Below are 23,418 nucleotides of genomic sequence, written 5' to 3'. Positions count from 1 at the left end.
CTACCCTGCACACAAACCTGACCAAAAACCCAGCTTTCCACGCCAAGCCCTCCCTCGCTCACACGAAGATGGACCCCCTCAACGGTCAGTCACCCACAGGAAGCTTCTCCCCACTTTTCCTCACCGTCTCTTCACCTTTTCCTCAGGCATCACCTGGGTCCTCAGGAAACCTAGTTCCCTAGTCAGCGTGGACGCAGCCCCACTTTGTCCTGAAGCCGAAACCCCAGCGAGTCCTAAGGAGACGGAGACCGAGCTCCTCTCAGCAGAGACGCTGAGCCTGGCGTCCTACCCGAAGGCCCCCGCCCCTGCCCCCGCCCCCGCGCCTGAGGAGGCTCAACTGCTCTCAGCTGACCTCACAATCCAGTTCGCAGGGAACGAGCATGCGCTGTGGGTCAGAGAGGCGAACTCGGCGCCACCCTGTGGTCAGTGCAGGAAGTGCAGGCCGCGCCTCCCTCACAGGTCACTGGAGGCAGCGTGCCCTACTGACGGGACTGCTGAATCCATTAAACTGGACATTCAAACTAAAATGGAGTCTCTATCCCAAAAGCTTTCTAAAAGTAGTTAAGGAACAATTAATTGGAAACCATTTGGAATGAAGTGAATGTAGATGCAAACTTTACAACTTATACCAACTTCATTCAAAGTTATTCAGAGGCAAATTTTATTGTAGTTTCTAATTTATGTTTGGCTGCGTTGGGTCTTCGTTGCTGCATGTGGGCTTTCTCTAGTTGCGTCGAGCGGGGCTACTCTTCGTTGCGGTGCACGGGCTTCTCATTGCGGTGGCTTCTCTTGTGGGCGAGCATGCGCTCTAGGCGCGCAGGCTTCAGTAGTTGTGCCGCGCAGGCTTGGGTGCTCTGTGGCATGTGAGATCTTCCCGGACCAGGGCTCGAGCCCGTGTCCCCTGCATTGGCAGGCGGACTCTTAACCACTGCGTCACCAGGGAAGTCCCCACAGACAAATTTTAAATACAAAACTATTCAAGGGGCTTCCCTGGTGGCGCAGTGGTTGAGAATCTGCCTGCTAATGCAGGGGACACGGGTTCGAGCCCTGACCTGGGAAGATCCCACATGCCGCGAAGCAACTAGGCCCGTGAGCCACAACTATTGAGCCTGCACGTCTGGAGCCTGTGCTCCGCCACAAGAGAGGCCGCGATAGTGAGAGGCCCGCGCACCGCGATGAAGAGTGGCCCCCGCTTGCCACAAATAGAGAAAGCCTTCACACAGAAACGAAGACCCAACACAGCCAAAAATAAATTAATTAATTAATCAATTAAACAAAAAAAGCTGTCTCTCAAATTTAACTTCCAGAATATATTCAGGAAAAACGCATACGCCCTTTTTGGCCAACCAAAGAAGCGGGCAATGCAAATCAACACTACAAAGAGGTATCACTTCGAATCAGAAAAAAGGACCATCCTCACAAAGGGTAAAAACCAGATATGCAGGACAAGGAGAGGAGAAAAGGGAGCCTTGTTACGCTGAAGGGGGGAATGTAAATTGCCAACGGCCACTCTGGAGAAGTGTGCTGTGTTTCCTGAAACATCGAAAAAACAGAGCTACAAAGCATAGGGCGCTTCCACTCATGGGCCTATATGTTGGAAAAACCAAAAATCCACAGGACGCAGGCACCCCGTTTACTGCTGCTATGTTTACAACAGCCTCGACTTGGGTACCACTTAATAGTCATTGGAAGGAAAAAACCGTGAAAGAAAATTTGGTACTTAAGCACAACGGAATATTACTCAGCCCTGAAATCAATGAAATCAGGCCAGTTGCAGCAACTCAGGGGGACTTATGTATGGTCATTGAGAGTGAAAGAAGTTAGACAACAAGAGAAACTTATCATAAGATATCACTTATAAAGGGAATCTAAATATCGCCAACCATGAACTGAATTACAAACCGAACACCATCACACATTTACAAAACACACTGATGGCTGCTTAAGGGGAAAAGTGTGGTGCGGTGATGCATAAACCAGGAGGTTGAAATTGGCACAGATACCGTTCCATACGCCAATAATGTAATCGCCAAGACATACTCATTGTTCAAGGAACTGGACTCAGCACACTCTATTCACAGAAAAAACATCTATCTGACTACTAGAAACTAGAAAAGAATTTATTGATGTCTCTCTGTAAGTGACTCAGGTGGATGTACAGCACCAAGAAACACAACATTGCAAATCAGCTAAACCCCACTATAAAAATTAATTATAAAAAAAGAAAGACAGTGAGAGAGAGAGGAATTCTTACCAAATTCAATCAGGGGCTGTGATGCAACTGGACTGACCACATCTACACTCACAGCTGAATGGGACGTAAGGCTGGACACCCTAACCCTAAACCCTAACCCTAACCCAACCCTAACCCTACCTTAACCCTAACCCTACCCCAACACTAACCCTAACCCTAAACCTAACCCCTAACCCTAACCCAACCCTAAGCCTAACCCTAACCCTTAGCCCTAGCCCTACCCCTAACCCTGACCCTAACCCCTAACCCTTAACCCCTAACCCCTAACCCTAACCAAGTTCACAAGTAAACTTCTCGCCCACCTGGAGAGAGTGATTTAATTTTAAAGAGTAAAGACACAATCAGCTCAGTAATTGGCCACGGGGATGGAGGGGCCAAGGCTAACCTGAGCTGGAGGAACGTGGGTGCCTGCCTGGATGCTCAGAGGCCAAGGGCTGTTCTGAGACCTGCTTGGACACCCGTGCAGATGGAACAAAGGATCCGTCCAGTCCCAAGAGGGCCCCACCAGCCCTCACGAACGCAACACCAGACTTCCCTGGTGGCGCAGTGGTTAAGAATCCACCTGCCAATGCAGGGGACACGGGTTTGAGCCCTGGTCCGGGAAGATCCCACATGCTGTGGAGCAACTGAGCCCGTGCACCACAACTACTGAGCCTGCGCTCTAGAACCCGTGAGCCACAACTGCTGAAGCCCACGCGCTTAGAGCCTGTGCTCTGCAACAAGAGAAGCCACCGCAATGAGAAGCCCCCACTCGCCGCAACTAGAGAAAGCCTCCGTGCAGCAATGCAGACCCAACACAGCCCCAAATTAATTAATTAATTAATTAAGAAAAAAAAAAAAGGCAGCACCTGGGGGCTGGCAGACTGATGCACCAAGTCTTACATCACGTCTACTTAGTATCCTGCATGTCAGGGCCATGCTGGACCTGGGGCTGCCCACACAGAGTGGGGCCTGCATCACCCTTCCCAGGAGGGAGGGTGGAGGGAAACCCTGCATGACCTCTGAGGCCCTAAGAACCCTTGACTAAGGCTGAGCTCAATTTGAAACAGTGGGTGACCAGAGCAGACATTTCATTCATCTATCAATGAGAATCCAGAACTGGAGGAGCAGAAAACAATGGCCTCGCTCAACCTTGACGCTAATCCTGACATGGACCCTAACCCTAAACTCTGATCCTGACCCTAAGCCCTGACCTAACCTTAGCCTAACCCGTACCCTAAACCTGTACCTTACCCTAACCCATGCTCTACCCGCATCCTACCTGTACCCCAATTCTCACCCATACCCTAACACCCACTCTAACACAGAACCCTAACACCCTGAGACCAAAACCATAAACCTTAACCAATAAGCCAAACCATAACCATAAGCAAACCATAAAATATATTCATTAACCATACCCATAAATAACTCATTAAGCATAAAACTTAAACCATAACAGCAACCATAAACCATACACAGCCCCAACCCTCACACCAGCCCCAGCCCTAATGCTAACCCTCCAAACCACTTACACCAAGCCAAGTCTAATCAGATTATACAAATACATCTTGAAAAAGAAAACTGGGGAATTCTCTGGTGGCCCAGTGGTTAGGACTCTGTGCTTTCACTGACAAGGGCTCGGGTTCGATCCCTGACTGGGGAACTAAGATCCCACAAGCCATGGGACGTGGCCAAAATAAATAAATAATTAGAATGAAATAAAACCACTATTTTAAAAAAGATTTTAAAAATAGAGGAAAAAAACAAGAAAACTACCCCAGTACAACTTACAAATATGAATGTAAAAATCTATCACACAATAATAGCAACATGAAACCAACAGAACTTTAAATGGATAATGCCATAAGCAAGTATCTCTATACCAGGAATTTCAGGTTGCTCAACATATTAAAAGTAAGCAATGTATTCAACCACAATAATGGTGTGAAGTAAAAACACATAACCATATCAATTCATGCAAAAAATCTACAATGAAAATCCAGTGTTATTTCATGAAAAACACTCAAGAAAGCAGGAATAAAAGGAAATTTGTTCAATAGGGAAAAGAGTAGTACAAAAGGCCACAGCAAACATCATGCTCAACGTTAAAGACTGAAAGATTTACTCCTGAAATCAGGAACAAGGCCAGGAAGCTGCCCTTCATCACCGTTACTCAATAGTGTACTGGAAGTTCTACCCAGAATCTTGAGGAAAGAAATAAAAGGCATCCATGGGTGAATGGAAAAATTAAAACCGTGTTTCTTCACAGAACATAGGTCACATCATCTTATATATGAAAATACCTATAATCAGCAAAGAAATTATTTGAGCTAATCAACTAATTAATAAGCAAAGTTATAGAACAAAATATCAATTCATGAAAATCTATCTTATATGCATACGCTGGCAAAAAATAATCTGAAAAAGAATTTCTGAGAACAATTCCATTTGTAATAATGTCAACATCAATATTTAGGAGTATATTTAATCAAGGTACAAGACTTGTTTTTATGTATGTAAAGTTGTATGTTTCAAGTTACTGGAAAGTCAATTACTTTTCAAAACATCATGTATGTCAACAGCATGCCAGAAAAGCAGAGAAAACATCAAACTTCCATATAGAAGCCAAGCCTTACCCAGATCCAGTTCACCCAAAGTCCACATGTCATTTAGAGGCACTGTGGGAAGGTTATATTAGGAGCCGCTGTCCTCCGTGTTGTGGACGACCTGGATATGGTAGAAACAGTGGGATTTTTGAATTCCAATTTTCCACTTCATTCCACAAAAAAACGATTAGAACTAATAAATAAATTCAGTAAAGTTGCAAAATCAATACACAGAAACCAGTTGCATTTCTAAACACTAATAATGAACCATCAGGAAGAGAAAGAAAGCAACCCTATTTACAACAGCATCAAAAAGAACAAAATACCTGGGAATAAAGTCAACCAAGGAGGTGAAAGACCTGCACACTGAAAACTTTAAGACATTGATGAAGACATTGCAAAACACACCAATAAATGGAAAGATATCCTGTTCTCATGGAATGGAACAATTAACATTGTTAAAACATCCATGCTACCCAAAGCAGTGGACACAGTGAATGCAATCCCTCTCAAAATTCCATGGTATTTTCCCCCAAAATAGAGCAAATCCTCCTAATATCTGTGGGGAACCACAAAGGACCCCAAATAGCCAAAGAAACCCTGAAAAAAGAGAACAGGCTGGAGGCATCTCCCTCCCTGACGTCACACTCTGCTGAGAAGCTACAGTCACCAAAACAGCGTGGAACTGGCTCAAAACGGGCACAGGGACCAGAGGAACAGGACAGAGAGACCAGAATTCAACCCACACGGACGGGGTCGGTGAATTTATGACACAGGGACCAAGGACACACCAAGGAGCACGACACTCCCCACCATAAATGGTGCTGGGAAAACTGGACGCCCCATAACTCACGCTGGCTACCCTGCACACAAACCTGACCAAAAACCCAGCTTTCCACGCCAAGCCCTCCCTCGCTCACACGAAGATGGACCCCCTCAACGGTCAGTCACCCACAGGAAGCTTCTCCCCACTTTTCCTCACCGTCTCTTCACCTTTTCCTCAGGCATCACCTGGGTCCTCAGGAAACCTAGTTCCCTAGTCAGCGTGGACGCAGCCCCACTTTGTCCTGAAGCCGAAACCCCAGCGAGTCCTAAGGAGACGGAGACCGAGCTCCTCTCAGCAGAGACGCTGAGCCTGGCGTCCTACCCGAAGGCCCCCGCCCCTGCCCCCGCCCCCGCGCCTGAGGAGGCTCAACTGCTCTCAGCTGACCTCACAATCCAGTTCGCAGGGAACGAGCATGCGCTGTGGGTCAGAGAGGCGAACTCGGCGCCACCCTGTGGTCAGTGCAGGAAGTGCAGGCCGCGCCTCCCTCACAGGTCACTGGAGGCAGCGTGCCCTACTGACAGGACTGCTGAATCCATTAAACTGGACATTCAAACTAAAATGGAGTCTCTATCCCAAAAGCTTTCTAAAAGTAGTTAAGGAACAATTAATTGGAAACCATTTGGAATGAAGTGAATGTAGATGCAAACTTTACAACTTATACCAAATTCATTCAAAGTTATTCAGAGGCAAATTTTATTGTAGTTTCTAATTTATGTTTGGCTGCGTTGGGTCTTCGTTGCTGCATGTGGGCTTTCTCTAGTTGCGTCGAGCGGGGCTACTCTTCGTTGCGGTGCACGGGCTTCTCATTGCGGTGGCTTCTCTTGTGGGCGAGCATGCGCTCTAGGCGCGCAGGCTTCAGTAGTTGTGCCGCGCAGGCTTGGGTGCTCTGTGGCATGTGAGATCTTCCCGGACCAGGGCTCGAGCCCGTGTCCCCTGCATTGGCAGGCGGACTCTTAACCACTGCGTCACCAGGGAAGTCCCCACAGACAAATTTTAAATACAAAACTATTCAAGGGGCTTCCCTGGTGGCGCAGTGGTTGAGAATCTGCCTGCTAATGCAGGGGACACGGGTTCGAGCCCTGACCTGGGAAGATCCCACATGCCGCGGAGCAACTAGGCCCGTGAGCCACAACTATTGAGCCTGCACGTCTGGAGCCTGTGCTCCGCAACAAGAGAGGCCGCGATAGTGAGAGGCCCGCGCACCGCGATGAAGAGTGGCCCCCGCTTGCCACAACTAGAGAAAGCCTTCACACAGAAACGAAGACCCAACACAGCCAAAAATAAATTAATTAATTAATCAATTAAACAAAAAAAGCTGTCTCTCAAATTTAACTTCCAGAATATATTCAGGAAAAACGCATACGCCCTTTTTGGCCAACCAAAGAAGCGGGCAATGCAAATCAACACTACAAAGAGGTATCACTTCGAATCAGGAAAAACGACCATCCTCACAAAGGGTAAAAACCAGATATGCAGGACAAGGAGAGGAGAAAAGGGAGCCTTGTTACGCTGAAGGGGGGAATGTAAATTGCCAACAGGCACTCTGGAGAAGTGTGCTGTGTTTCCTGAAACATCGAAAAAACAGAGCTACAAAGCATAGGGCGCTTCCACTCATGGGCCTATATGTTGGAAAAACCAAAAATCCACAGGACGCAGGCACCCCATTTACTGCTGCTATGTTTACAACAGCCTCGACTTCGGTACCACTTAATAGTCATTGGAAGGAAAAAACGGTGAAAGAAAATTTGGTACTTAAGCACAACGGAATATTACTCAGCCCTGAAATCAATGAAATGAGGCCAGTTGCAGCAACTCAGGGGGACTTATGTATGGTCATTGAGAGTGAAAGAAGTTAGACAGCAAGAGAAACTTATCATAAGATATCACTTATAAAGGGAATCTAAAAATCGCCAACCATGAACTGAATTACAAACCGAACACCATCACACATTTACAAAACACACTGATGGCTGCTTAAGGGGAAAAGTGTGGTGCGGTGATGCATAAACCAGGAGGTTGAAATTGGCACAGATACCGTTCCATACGCCAATAATGTAATCGCCAAGACATACTCATTGTTCAAGGAACTGGACTCAGCACACTCTATTCACAGAAAAAAACATCTCTCTGACTACTAGAAACTAGAAAAGAATTTATTGATGTCTCTCTGTAAGTGACTCAGGTGGATGTACAGCACCAAGAAACACAACATTGCAAATCAGCTACACCCCACTATAAAAATTAATTATAAAAAAAGAAAGACAGTGAGAGAGAGAGGAATTCTTACCAAATTCAATCAGGGGCTGTGATGCAACTGGACTGACCACATCTACACTCACAGCTGAATGGGACGTAAGGCTGGACACCCTAACCCTAAACCCTAACCCTACCTTAACCCTAACCCTACCCCAACACTAACCCTAACCCTAAACCTAACCCCTAACCCTAACCCAACCCTAAGCCTAACCCTAACCCCTAGCCCTAGCCCTAGCCCTAACCCTGACCCTAACCCCTAACCCTTAACCCCTAACCCCTAACCCTAACCAAGTTCACAAGTAAACTTCTCGCCCACCTGGAGAGAGTGATTTAATTTTAAAGAGTAAAGACACAATCAGCTCAGTAATTGGCCACGGGGATGGAGGGGCCAAGGCTAACCTGAGCTGGAGGAACGTGGGTGCCTGCCTGGATGCTCAGAGGCCAAGGGCTGTTCTGAGACCTGCTTGGACACCCGTGCAGATGGAACAAAGGATCCGTCCAGTCCCAAGAGGGCCCCACCAGCCCTCACGAACGCAACACCAGACTTCCCTGGTGGCGCAGTGGTTAAGAATCCACCTGCCAATGCAGGGGACACGGGTTTGAGCCCTGGTCCGGGAAGATCCCACATGCTGTGGAGCAACTGAGCCCGTGCACCACAAGTACTGAGCCTGCGCTCTAGAACCCGTGAGCCACAACTGCTGAAGCCCACGCGCTTAGAGCCTGTGCTCTGCAACAAGAGAAGCCACCGCAATGAGAAGCCCCCACTCGCCGCAACTAGAGAAAGCCTCCGTGCAGCAATGCAGACCCAACACAGCCCCAAATTAATTAATTAATTAATTAAGAAAAAAAAAAAAAAGGCAGCACCTGGGGGCTGGCAGACTGATGCACCAAGTCTTACATCACGTCTACTTAGTATCCTGCATGTCAGGGCCATGCTGGACCTGGGGCTGCCCACACAGAGTGGGGCCTGCATCACCCTTCCCAGGAGGGAGGGTGGAGGGAAACCCTGCATGACCTCTCAGGCCCTAAGAACCCTTGACTAAGGCTGAGCTCAATTTGAAACAGTGGGTGACCAGAGCAGACATTTCATTCATCTATCAATGAGAATCCAGAACTGGAGGAGCAGAAAACAATGGCCTCGCTCAACCTTGACGCTAATCCTGACATGGACCCTAACCCTAAACTCTGATCCTGACCCTAAGCCCTGACCTAACCTTAGCCTAACCCGTACCCTAAACCTGTACCTTACCCTAACCCATGCTCTACCCGCATCCTACCTGTACCCCAATTCTCATCCATACCCTAACACCCACTCTAACACAGAACCCTAACACCCTGAGACCAAAACCATAAACCTTAACCAATAAGCCAAACCATAACCATAAGCAAACCATAAAATATATTCATTAACCATACCCATAAATAACTCATTAAGCATAAAACTTAAACCATCACAGCAACCATAAACCATACACAGCCCCAACCCTCACACCAGCCCCAGCCCTAATGCTAACCCTCCAAACCACTTACACCAAGCCAAGTCTAATCAGATTATACAAATACATCTTGAAAAAGAAAACTGGGGAATTCTCTGGTGGCCCAGTGGTTAGGACTCTGTGCTTTCACTGCCAAGGGCTCGGGTTCGATCCCTGACTGGGGAACTAAGATCCCACATGCCATGGGACGTGGCCAAAATAAATAAATAATTAGAATGAAATAAAACCACTATTTTAAAAAAGATTTTAAAAATAGAGGAAAAAAACAAGAAAACTACCCCAGTACAACTTACAAATATGAATGTAAAAATCTATCACACAATAATAGCAACATGAAACCAACAGAACTTTAAATGGATAATGCCATAAGCAAGTATCTCTATACCAGGAATTTCAGGTTGCTCAACATATTAAAAGTAAGCAATGTATTCAACCACAATAATGGTGTGAAGTAAAAACACATAACCATATCAATTCATGCAAAAAATCTACAATGAAAATCCAGTGTTATTTCATGAAAAACACTCAAGAAAGCAGGAATAAAAGGAAATTTGTTCAATAGGGAAAAGAGTAGTACAAAAGGCCACAGCAAACATCATGCTCAACGTTAAAGACTGAAAGATTTACTCCTGAAATCAGGAACAAGGCCAGGAAGCTGCCCTTCATCACCGTTACTCAATAGTGTACTGGAAGTTCTACCCAGAATCTTGAGGAAAGAAATAAAAGGCATCCATGGGTGAATGGAAAAATTAAAACCGTGTTTCTTCACAGAACATAGGTCACATCATCTTATATATGAAAATACCTATAATCAGCAAAGAAATTATTTGAGCTAATCAACTAATTAATAAGCAAAGTTATAGAACAAAATATCAATTCATGAAAATCTATCTTATATGCATACGCTGGCAAAAAATAATCTGTAAAAGAATTTCTGAGAACAATTCCATTTGTAATAATGTCAACATCAATATTTAGGAATATATTTAATCAAGGTACAAGACTTGTTTTTATGTATGTAAAGTTGTATGTTTCAAGTTACTGGAAAGTCAATTACTTTTCAAAACATCATGTATGTCAACAGCATGCCAGAAAAGCAGAGAAAACATCAAACTTCCATATAGAAGCCAAGCCTTACCCAGATCCAGTTCACCCAAAGTCCACATGTCATTTAGAGGCACTGTGGGAAGGTTATATTAGGAGCCGCTGTCCTCCGTGTTGTGGACGACCTGGATATGGTAGAAACAGTGGGATTTTTGAATTCCAATTTTCCACTTCATTCCACAAAAAAACGATTAGAACTAATAAATAAATTCAGTAAAGTTGCAAAATCAATACACAGAAACCAGTTGCATTTCTAAACACTAATAATGAACCATCAGGAAGAGAAAGAAAGCAACCCTATTTACAACAGCATCAAAAAGAACAAAATACCTGGGAATAAAGTCAACCAAGGAGGTGAAAGACCTGCACACTGAAAACTTTAAGACATTGATGAAGACATTGCAAAACACACCAATAAATGGAAAGATATCCTGTTCTCATGGAATGGAACAATTAACATTGTTAAAACATCCATGCTACCCAAAGCAGTGGACACAGTGAATGCAATCCCTCTCAAAATTCCATGGTATTTTCCCCCAAAATAGAGCAAATCCTCCTAATATCTGTGGGGAACCACAAAGGACCCCAAATAGCCAAAGAAACCCTGAAAAAAGAGAACAGGCTGGAGGCATCTCCCTCCCTGACGTCACACTCTGCTGAGAAGCTACAGTCACCAAAACAGCGTGGAACTGGCTCAAAACGGGCACAGGGACCAGAGGAACAGGACAGAGAGACCAGAATTCAACCCACACGGACGGGGTCGGTGAATTTATGACACAGGGACCAAGGACACACCAAGGAGCACGACACTCCCCACCATAAATGGTGCTGGGAAAACTGGACGCCCCATAACTCACGCTGGCTACCCTGCACACAAACCTGACCAAAAACCCAGCTTTCCACGCCAAGCCCTCCCTCGCTCACACGAAGATGGACCCCCTCAACGGTCAGTCACCCACAGGAAGCTTCTCCCCACTTTTCCTCACCGTCTCTTCACCTTTTCCTCAGGCATCACCTGGGTCCTCAGGAAACCTAGTTCCCTAGTCAGCGTGGACGCAGCCCCACTTTGTCCTGAAGCCGAAACCCCAGCGAGTCCTAAGGAGACGGAGACCGAGCTCCTCTCAGCAGAGACGCTGAGCCTGGCGTCCTACCGGAAGGCCCCCGCCCCTGCCCCCGCCCCCGCGCCTGAGGAGGCTCAACTGCTCTCAGCTGACCTCACAATCCAGTTCGCAGGGAACGAGCATGCGCTGTGGGTCAAAGAGGCGAACTCGGCGCCACCCTGTGGTCAGTGCAGGAAGTGCAGGCCGCGCCTCCCTCACAGGTCACTGGAGGCAGCGTGCCCTACTGACAGGACTGCTGAATCCATTAAACTGGACATTCAAACTAAAATGGAGTCTCTATCCCAAAAGCTTTCTAAAAGTAGTTAAGGAACAATTAATTGGAAACCATTTGGAATGAAGTGAATGTAGATGCAAACTTTACAACTTATACCAACTTCATTCAAAGTTATTCAGAGGCAAATTTTATTGTAGTTTCTAATTTATGTTTGGCTGCGTTGGGTCTTCGTTGCTGCATGTGGGCTTTCTCTAGTTGCGTCGAGCGGGGCTACTCTTCGTTGCGGTGCACGGGCTTCTCATTGCGGTGGCTTCTCTTGTGGGCGAGCATGCGCTCTAGGCGCGCAGGCTTCAGTAGTTGTGCCGCGCAGGCTTGGGTGCTCTGTGGCATGTGAGATCTTCCCGGACCAGGGCTCGAGCCCGTGTCCCCTGCATTGGCAGGCGGACTCTTAACCACTGCGTCACCAGGGAAGTCCCCACAGACAAATTTTAAATACAAAACTATTCAAGGGGCTTCCCTGGTGGCGCAGTGGTTGAGAATCTGCCTGCTAATGCAGGGGACACGGGTTCGAGCCCTGACCTGGGAAGATCCCACATGCCACGGAGCAACTAGGCCCGTGAGCCACAACTATTGAGCCTGCACGTCTGGAGCCTGTGCTCCGCAACAAGAGAGGCCGCGATAGTGAGAGGCCCGCGCACCGCGATGAAGAGTGGCCCCCGCTTGCCACAAATAGAGAAAGCCTTCACACAGAAACGAAGACCCAACACAGCCAAAAATAAATTAATTAATTAATCAATTAAACAAAAAAACCTGTCTCTCAAATTTAACTTCCAGTATATATTCAGGAAAAACGCATACGCCCTTTTTGGCCAACCAAAGAAGCGGGCAATGCAAATCAACACTACAAAGAGGTATCACTTCGAATCAGAAAAAAGGACCATCCTCACAAAGGGTAAAAACCAGATATGCAGGACAAGGAGAGGAGAAAAGGGAGCCTTGTTACGCTGAAGGGGGGAATGTAAATTGCCAACGGCCACTCTGGAGAAGTGTGCTGTGTTTCCTGAAACATCGAAAAAACAGAGCTACAAAGCATAGGGCGCTTCCACTCATGGGCCTATATGTTGGAAAAACCAAAAATCCACAGGATGCAGGCACCCCGTTTACTGCTGCTATGTTTACAACAGCCTCGACTTGGGTACAACTTAATAGTCCTTGGAAGGAAAAAATGGTGAAAGAAAATTTGGTACTTAAGCACAACGGAATATTACTCAGCCCTGAAATCAATGAAATGAGGCCAGTTGCAGCAACTCAGGGGGACTTATGTTTGGTCATTGAGAGTGAAATAAGTTAGACAGCAAGAGAAACTTATCATAAGATATCACTTATAAAGGGAATCTAAAAATCGCCAACCATGAACTGAATTACAAACTGAACACCATCACACATTTACAAAACACACTGATGGCTGCTTAAGGGGAAAAGTGTGGTGCGGTGATGCATAAACCAGGAGGTTGAAATTGGCACAGATACCGTTCCATACGCCAATAATGTAATCGCCAAGACATACTCATTGTTCAAGGAACTGGACTCAGCACACTCTATTCACAGAAAAAAACATCTATGTGACTACTAGAAACTAGAAAAGAATTTATTGATGTCTCTCTGTAAGTGACTCAGGTGGATGTACAGCACCAAGTAACACAACATTGCAAATCAGCTACACCCCACTATAAAAATTAATTATAAAAAAAGAAAGACAGTGAGAGAGAGAGGAATTCTTACCAAATTCAATCAGGGGCTGTGATGCAACTGGACTGACCACATCTACACTCACAGCTGAATGGGATGTAAGGCTGGACACCCTAACCCTAAACCCTAACCCTAACCCAACCCTAACCCTACCTTAACCCTAACCCTACCCCAACACTAACCCTAACCCTAAACCTAACCCCTAACCCTAACCCAACCCTAAGCCTAACCCTAACCCCTAGCCCTAGCCCTAGCCCTAACCCTGACCCTAACCCCTAACCCTTAACCCCTAACCCCTAACCCTAACCAAGTTCACAAGTAAACTTCTCGCCCACCTGGAGAGAGTGATTTAATTTTAAAGAGTAAAGACACAATCAGCTCAGTAATTGGCCACGGGGATGGAGGGGCCAAGGCTAACCTGAGCTGGAGGAACGTGGGTGCCTGCCTGGATGCTCAGAGGCCAAGGGCTGTTCTGAGACCTGCTTGGACACCCGTGCAGATGGAACAAAGGATCCGTCCAGTCCCAAGAGGGCCCCACCAGCCCTCACGAACGCAACACCAGACTTCCCTGGTGGCGCAGTGGTTAAGAATCCACCTGCCAATGCAGGGGACACGGGTTTGAGCCCTGGTCCGGGAAGATCCCACATGCTGTGGAGCAACTGAGCCCGTGCACCACAAGTACTGAGCCTGCGCTCTAGAACCCGTGAGCCACAACTGCTGAAGCCCACGCGCTTAGAGCCTGTGCTCTGCAACAAGAGAAGCCACCGCAATGAGAAGCCCCCACTCGCCGCAACTAGAGAAAGCCTCCGTGCAGCAATGCAGACCCAACACAGCCCCAAATTAATTAATTAATTAATTAAGAAAAAAAAAAAAGGCAGCACCTGGGGGCTGGCAGACTGATGCACCAAGTCTTACATCACGTCTACTTAGTATCCTGCATGTCAGGGCCATGCTGGACCTGGGGCTGCCCACACAGAGTGGGGCCTGCATCACCCTTCCCAGGAGGGAGGGTGGAGGGAAACCCTGCATGACCTCTGAGGCCCTAAGAACCCTTGACTAAGGCTGAGCTCAATTTGAAACAGTGGGTGACCAGAGCAGACATTTCATTCATCTATCAATGAGAATCCAGAACTGGAGGAGCAGAAAACAATGGCCTCGCTCAACCTTGACGCTAATCCTGACATGGACCCTAACCCTAAACTCTGATCCTGACCCTAAGCCCTGACCTAACCTTAGCCTAACCCGTACCCTAAACCTGTACCTTACCCTAACCCATGCTCTACCCGCATCCTACCTGTACCCCAATTCTCACCCATACCCTAACACCCACTCTAACACAGAACCCTAACACCCTGAGACCAAAACCATAAACCTTAACCAATAAGCCAAACCATAACCATAAGCAAACCATAAAATATATTCATTAACCATACCCATAAATAACTCATTAAGCATAAAACTTAAACCATCACAGCAACCATAAACCATACACAGCCCCAACCCTCACACCAGCCCCAGCCCTAATGCTAACCCTCCAAACCACTTACACCAAGCCAAGTCTAATCAGATTATACAAATACATCTTGAAAAAGAAAACTGGGGAATTCTCTGGTGGCCCAGTGGTTAGGACTCTGTGCTTTCACTGCCAAGGGCTCGGGTTCGATCCCTGACTGGGGAACTAAGATCCCACAAGCCATGGGACGTGGCCAAAATAAATAAATAATTAGAATGAAATAAAACCACTATTTTAAAAAAGATTTTAAAAATAGAGGAAAAAAACAAGAAAACTACCCCAGTACAACTTACAAATATGAATGTAAAAATCTATCACACAATAATAGCAACATGAAACCAACAGAACTTTAAATGGATAATGCCATAAGCAAGTATCTCTATACCAGGAATTTCAGGTTGCTCAACATATTAAAAGTAAGCAATGTATTCAACCACAATAATGGTGTGAAGTAAAAACACATAACCATATCAATTCATGCAAAAAATCTACAATGAAAATCCAGTGTTATTTCATGAAAAACACTCAAGAAAGCAGGAATAAAAGGAAATTTGTTCAATAGGGAAAAGAGTAGTACAAAAGGCCACAGCAAACATCATGCTCAACGTTAAAGACTGAAAGATTTACTCCTGAAATCAGGAACAAGGCCAGGAAGCTGCCCTTCATCACCGTTACTCAATAGTGTACTGGAAGTTCTACCCAGAATCTTGAGGAAAGAAATAAAAGGCATCCATGGGTGAATGGAAAAATTAAAACCGTGTTTCTTCACAGAACATAGGTCACATCATCTTATATATGAAAATACCTATAATCAGCAAAGAAATTATTTGAGCTAATCAACTAATTAATAAGCAAAGTTATAGAACAAAATATCAATTCATGAAAATCTATCTTATATGCATACGCTGGCAAAAAATAATCTGAAAAAGAATTTCTGAGAACAATTCCATTTGTAATAATGTCAACATCAATATTTAGGAGTATATTTAATCAAGGTACAAGACTTGTTTTTATGTATGTAAAGTTGTATGTTTCAAGTTACTGGAAAGTCAATTACTTTTCAAAACATCATGTATGTCAACAGCATGCCAGAAAAGCAGAGAAAACATCAAACTTCCATATAGAAGACAAGCCTTACCCAGATCCAGTTCACCCAAAGTCCACATGTCATTTAGAGGCACCGTGGGAAGGTTATATTAGGAGCCGCTGTCCTCCGTGTTGTGGACAACCTGGATATGGTAGAAACAGTGGGATTTTTGAATTCCAATTTTCCACTTCATTCCACAAAAAAACGATTAGAACTAATAAATAAATTCAGTAAAGTTGCAAAATCAATACACAGAAACCAGTTGCATTTCTAAACACTAATAATGAACCATCAGGAAGAGAAAGAAAGCAACCCTATTTACAACAGCATCAAAAAGAACAAAATACCTGGGAATAAAGTCAACCAAGGAGGTGAAAGACCTGCACACTGAAAACTTTAAGACATTGATGAAGACATTGCAAAACACACCAATAAATGGAAAGATATCCTGTTCTCATGGAATGGAACAATTAACATTGTTAAAACATCCATGCTACCCAAAGCAGTGGACACAGTGAATGCAATCCCTCTCAAAATTCCATGGTATTTTCCCCCAAAATAGAGCAAATCCTCCTAATATCTGTGGGGAACCACAAAGGACCCCAAATAGCCAAAGAAACCCTGAAAAAAGAGAACAGGCTGGAGGCATCTCCCTCCCTGACGTCACACTCTGCTGAGAAGCTACAGTCACCAAAACAGCGTGGAACTGGCTCAAAACGGGCACAGGGACCAGAGGAACAGGACAGAGAGACCAGAATTCAACCCACACGGACGGGGTCGGTGAATTTATGACACAGGGACCAAGGACACACCAAGGAGCACGACACTCCCCACCATAAATGGTGCTGGGAAAACTGGACGCCCCATAACTCACGCTGGCTACCCTGCACACAAACCTGACCAAAAACCCAGCTTTCCACGCCAAGCCCTCCCTCGCTCACACGAAGATGGACCCCCTCAACGGTCAGTCACCCACAGGAAGCTTCTCCCCACTTTTCCTCACCGTCTCTTCACCTTTTCCTCAGGCATCACCTGGGTCCTCAGGAAACCTAGTTCCCTAGTCAGCGTGGACGCAGCCCCACTTTGTCCTGAAGCCGAAACCCCAGCGAGTCCTAAGGAGACGGAGACCGAGCTCCTCTCAGCAGAGACGCTGAGCCTGGCGTCCTACCCGAAGGCCCCCGCCCCTGCCCCCGCCCCCGCGCCTGAGGAGGCTCAACTGCTCTCAGCTGACCTCACAATCCAGTTCGCAGGGAACGAGCATGCGCTGTGGGTCAGAGAGGCGAACTCGGCGCCACCCTGTGGTCAGTGCAGGAAGTGCAGGCCGCGCCTCCCTCACAGGTCACTGGAGGCAGCGTGCCCTACTGACGGGACTGCTGAATCCATTAAACTGGACATTCAAACTAAAATGGAGTCTCTATCCCAAAAGCTTTCTAAAAGTAGTTAAGGAACAATTAATTGGAAACCATTTGGAATGAAGTGAATGTAGATGCAAACTTTACAACTTATACCAACTTCATTCAAAGTTATTCAGAGGCAAATTTTATTGTAGTTTCTAATTTATGTTTGGCTGCGTTGGGTCTTCGTTGCTGCATGTGGGCTTTCTCTAGTTGCGTCGAGCGGGGCTACTCTTCGTTGCGGTGCACGGGCTTCTCATTGCGGTGGCTTCTCTTGTGGGCGAGCATGCGCTCTAGGCGCGCAGGCTTCAGTAGTTGTGCCGCGCAGGCTTGGGTGCTCTGTGGCATGTGAGATCTTCCCGGACCAGGGCTCGAGCCCGTGTCCCCTGCATTGGCAGGCGGACTCTTAACCACTGCGTCACCAGGGAAGTCCCCACAGACAAATTTTAAATACAAAACTATTCAAGGGGCTTCCCTGGTGGCGCAGTGGTTGAGAATCTGCCTGCTAATGCAGGGGACACGGGTTCGAGCCCTGACCTGGGAAGATCCCACATGCCGCGAAGCAACTAGGCCCGTGAGCCACAACTATTGAGCCTGCACGTCTGGAGCCTGTGCTCCGCCACAAGAGAGGCCGCGATAGTGAGAGGCCCGCGCACCGCGATGAAGAGTGGCCCCCGCTTGCCACAAATAGAGAAAGCCTTCACACAGAAACGAAGACCCAACACAGCCAAAAATAAATTAATTAATTAATCAATTAAACAAAAAAAGCTGTCTCTCAAATTTAACTTCCAGAATATATTCAGGAAAAACGCATACGCCCTTTTTGGCCAACCAAAGAAGCGGGCAATGCAAATCAACACTACAAAGAGGTATCACTTCGAATCAGAAAAAAGGACCATCCTCACAAAGGGTAAAAACCAGATATGCAGGACAAGGAGAGGAGAAAAGGGAGCCTTGTTACGCTGAAGGGGGGAATGTAAATTGCCAACGGCCACTCTGGAGAAGTGTGCTGTGTTTCCTAAAACATCTAAAAAACAGAGCTACAAAGCATAGGGCGCTTCCACTCATGGGCCTATATGTTGGAAAAACCAAAAATCCACAGGACGCAGGCACCCCGTTTACTGCTGCTATGTTTACAACAGCCTCGACTTGGGTACAACTTAATAGTCCTTGGAAGGAAAAAATGGTGAAAGAAAATTTGGTACTTAAGCACAACGGAATATTACTCAGCCCTGAAATCAATGAAATGAGGCCAGTTGCAGCAACTCAGGGGGACTTATGTTTGGTCATTGAGAGTGAAATAAGTTAGACAGCAAGAGAAACTTATCATAAGATATCACTTATAAAGGGAATCTAAAAATCGCCAACCATGAACTGAATTACAAACCGAACACCATCACACATTTACAAAACACACTGATGGCTGCTTAAGGGGAAAAGTGTGGTGCGGTGATGCATAAACCAGGAGGTTGAAATTGGCACAGATACCGTTCCATACGCCAATAATGTAATCGCCAAGACATACTCATTGTTCAAGGAACTGGACTCAGCACACTCTATTCACAGAAAAAAAACATCTATCTGACTACTAGAAACTAGAAAACAATTTATTGATGTCTCTCTGTAAGTGACTCAGGTGGATGTACAGCACCAAGAAACACAACATTGCAAATCAGCTACACCCCACTATAAAAATTAATTATAAAAAAAGAAAGACAGTGAGAGAGAGAGGAATTCTTACCAAATTCAATCAGGGGCTGTGATGCAACTGGACTGACCACATCTACACTCACAGCTGAATGGGACGTAAGGCTGGACACCCTAACCCTAAACCCTAACCCTAACCCAACCCTAACCCTACCTTAACCCTAACCCTACCCCAACACTAACCCTAACCCTAAACCTAACCCCTAACCCTAACCCAACCCTAAGCCTAACCCTAACCCCTAGCCCTAGCCCTAGCCCTAACCCTGACCCTAACCCCTAACCCTTAACCCCTAACCCCTAACCCTAACCAAGTTCACAAGTAAACTTCTCGCCCACCTGGAGAGAGTGATTTAATTTTAAAGAGTAAAGACACAATCAGCTCAGTAATTGGCCACGGGGATGGAGGGGCCAAGGCTAACCTGAGCTGGAGGAACGTGGGTGCCTGCCTGGATGCTCAGAGGCCAAGGGCTGTTCTGAGACCTGCTTGGACACCCGTGCAGATGGAACAAAGGATCCGTCCAGTCCCAAGAGGGCCCCACCAGCCCTCACGAACGCAACACCAGACTTCCCTGGTGGCGCAGTGGTTAAGAATCCACCTGCCAATGCAGGGGACACGGGTTTGAGCCCTGGTCCGGGAAGATCCCACATGCTGTGGAGCAACTAAGCCCGTGCACCACAACTACTGAGCCTGCGCTCTAGAACCCGTGAGCCACAACTGCTGAAGCCCACGCGCTTAGAGCCTGTGCTCTGCAACAAGAGAAGCCACCGCAATGAGAAGCCCCCACTCGCCGCAACTAGAGAAAGCCTCCGTGCAGCAATGCAGACCCAACACAGCCCCAAATTAATTAATTAATTAATTAAGAAAAAAAAAAAAAAGGCAGCACCTGGGGGCTGGCAGACTGATGCACCAAGTCTTACATCACGTCTACTTAGTATCCTGCATGTCAGGGCCATGCTGGACCTGGGGCTGCCCACACAGAGTGGGGCCTGCATCACCCTTCCCAGGAGGGAGGGTGGAGGGAAACCCTGCATGACCTCTGAGGCCCTAAGAACCCTTGACTAAGGCTGAGCTCAATTTGAAACAGTGGGTGACCAGAGCAGACATTTCATTCATCTATCAATGAGAATCCAGAACTGGAGGAGCAGAAAACAATGGCCTCGCTCAACCTTGACGCTAATCCTGACATGGACCCTAACCCTAAACTCTGATCCTGACCCTAAGCCCTGACCTAACCTTAGCCTAACCCGTACCCTAAACCTGTACCTTACCCTAACCCATGCTCTACCCGCATCCTACCTGTACCCCAATTCTCATCCATACCCTAACACCCACTCTAACACAGAACCCTAACACCCTGAGACCAAAACCATAAACCTTAACCAATAAGCCAAACCATAACCATAAGCAAACCATAAAATATATTCATTAACCATACCCATAAATAACTCATTAAGCATAAAACTTAAACCATCACAGCAACCATAAACCATACACAGCCCCAACCCTCACACCAGCCCCAGCCCTAATGCTAACCCTCCAAACCACTTACACCAAGCCAAGTCTAATCAGATTATACAAATACATCTTGAAAAAGAAAACTGGGGAATTCTCTGGTGGCCCAGTGGTTAGGACTCTGTGCTTTCACTGCCAAGGGCTCGGGTTCGATCCCTGACTGGGGAACTAAGATCCCACATGCCATGGGACGTGGCCAAAATAAATAAATAATTAGAATGAAATAAAACCACTATTTTAAAAAAGATTTTAAAAATAGAGGAAAAAAACAAGAAAACTACCCCAGTACAACTTACAAATATGAATGTAAAAATCTATCACACAATAATAGCAACATGAAACCAACAGAACTTTAAATGGATAATGCCATAAGCAAGTATCTCTATACCAGGAATTTCAGGTTGCTCAACATATTAAAAGTAAGCAATGTATTCAACCACAATAATGGTGTGAAGTAAAAACACATAACCATATCAATTCATGCAAAAAATCTACAATGAAAATCCAGTGTTATTTCATGAAAAACACTCAAGAAAGCAGGAATAAAAGGAAATTTGTTCAATAGGGAAAAGAGTAGTACAAAAGGCCACAGCAAACATCATGCTCAACGTTAAAGACTGAAAGATTTACTCCTGAAATCAGGAACAAGGCCAGGAAGCTGCCCTTCATCACCGTTACTCAATAGTGTACTGGAAGTTCTACCCAGAATCTTGAGGAAAGAAATAAAAGGCATCCATGGGTGAATGGAAAAATTAAAACCGTGTTTCTTCACAGAACATAGGTCACATCATCTTATATATGAAAATACCTATAATCAGCAAAGAAATTATTTGAGCTAATCAACTAATTAATAAGCAAAGTTATAGAACAAAATATCAATTCATGAAAATCTATCTTATATGCATACGCTGGCAAAAAATAATCTGAAAAAGAATTTCTGAGAACAATTCCATTTGTAATAATGTCAACATCAATATTTAGGAGTATATTTAATCAAGGTACAAGACTTGTTTTTATGTATGTAAAGTTGTATGTTTCAAGTTACTGGAAAGTCAATTACTTTTCAAAACATCATGTATGTCAACAGCATGCCAGAAAAGCAGAGAAAACATCAAACTTCCATATAGAAGCCAAGCCTTACCCAGATCCAGTTCACCCAAAGTCCACATGTCATTTAGAGGCACTGTGGGAAGGTTATATTAGGAGCCGCTGTCCTCCGTGTTGTGGACGACCTGGATATGGTAGAAACAGTGGGATTTTTGAATTCCAATTTTCCACTTCATTCCACAAAAAAACGATTAGAACTAATAAATAAATTCAGTAAAGTTGCAAAATCAATACACAGAAACCAGTTGCATTTCTAAACACTAATAATGAACCATCAGGAAGAGAAAGAAAGCAACCCTATTTACAACAGCATCAAAAAGAACAAAATACCTGGGAATAAAGTCAACCAAGGAGGTGAAAGACCTGCACACTGAAAACTTTAAGACATTGATGAAGACATTGCAAAACACACCAATAAATGGAAAGATATCCTGTTCTCATGGAATGGAACAATTAACATTGTTAAAACATCCATGCTACCCAAAGCAGTGGACACAGTGAATGCAATCCCTCTCAAAATTCCATGGTATTTTCCCCCAAAATAGAGCAAATCCTCCTAATATCTGTGGGGAACCACAAAGGACCCCAAATAGCCAAAGAAACCCTGAAAAAAGAGAACAGGCTGGAGGCATCTCCCTCCCTGACGTCACACTCTGCTGAGAAGCTACAGTCACCAAAACAGCGTGGAACTGGCTCAAAACGGGCACAGGGACCAGAGGAACAGGACAGAGAGACCAGAATTCAACCCACACGGACGGGGTCGGTGAATTTATGACACAGGGACCAAGGACACACCAAGGAGCACGACACTCCCCACCATAAATGGTGCTGGGAAAACTGGACGCCCCATAACTCACGCTGGCTACCCTGCACACAAACCTGACCAAAAACCCAGCTTTCCACGCCAAGCCCTCCCTCGCTCACACGAAGATGGACCCCCTCAACGGTCAGTCACCCACAGGAAGCTTCTCCCCACTTTTCCTCACCGTCTCTTCACCTTTTCCTCAGGCATCACCTGGGTCCTCAGGAAACCTAGTTCCCTAGTCAGCGTGGACGCAGCCCCACTTTGTCCTGAAGCCGAAACCCCAGCGAGTCCTAAGGAGACGGAGACCGAGCTCCTCTCAGCAGAGACGCTGAGCCTGGCGTCCTACCGGAAGGCCCCCGCCCCTGCCCCCGCCCCCGCGCCTGAGGAGGCTCAACTGCTCTCAGCTGACCTCACAATCCAGTTCGCAGGGAACGAGCATGCGCTGTGGGTCAAAGAGGCGAACTCGGCGCCACCCTGTGGTCAGTGCAGGAAGTGCAGGCCGCGCCTCCCTCACAGGTCACTGGAGGCAGCGTGCCCTACTGACAGGACTGCTGAATCCATTAAACTGGACATTCAAACTAAAATGGAGTCTCTATCCCAAAAGCTTTCTAAAAGTAGTTAAGGAACAATTAATTGGAAACCATTTGGAATGAAGTGAATGTAGATGCAAACTTTACAACTTAT

The sequence above is a fragment of the Balaenoptera physalus genome, assembly GCF_965194825.1.
Source record: "Balaenoptera physalus genome assembly, contig: HAP1_SCAFFOLD_721, whole genome shotgun sequence".
In the NCBI taxonomy this organism is placed as follows: domain Eukaryota; kingdom Metazoa; phylum Chordata; class Mammalia; order Artiodactyla; family Balaenopteridae; genus Balaenoptera; species Balaenoptera physalus.
The sequence above is the reverse complement of the archived record's forward strand: the minus strand, read 5'-3'. Positions refer to the sequence as shown.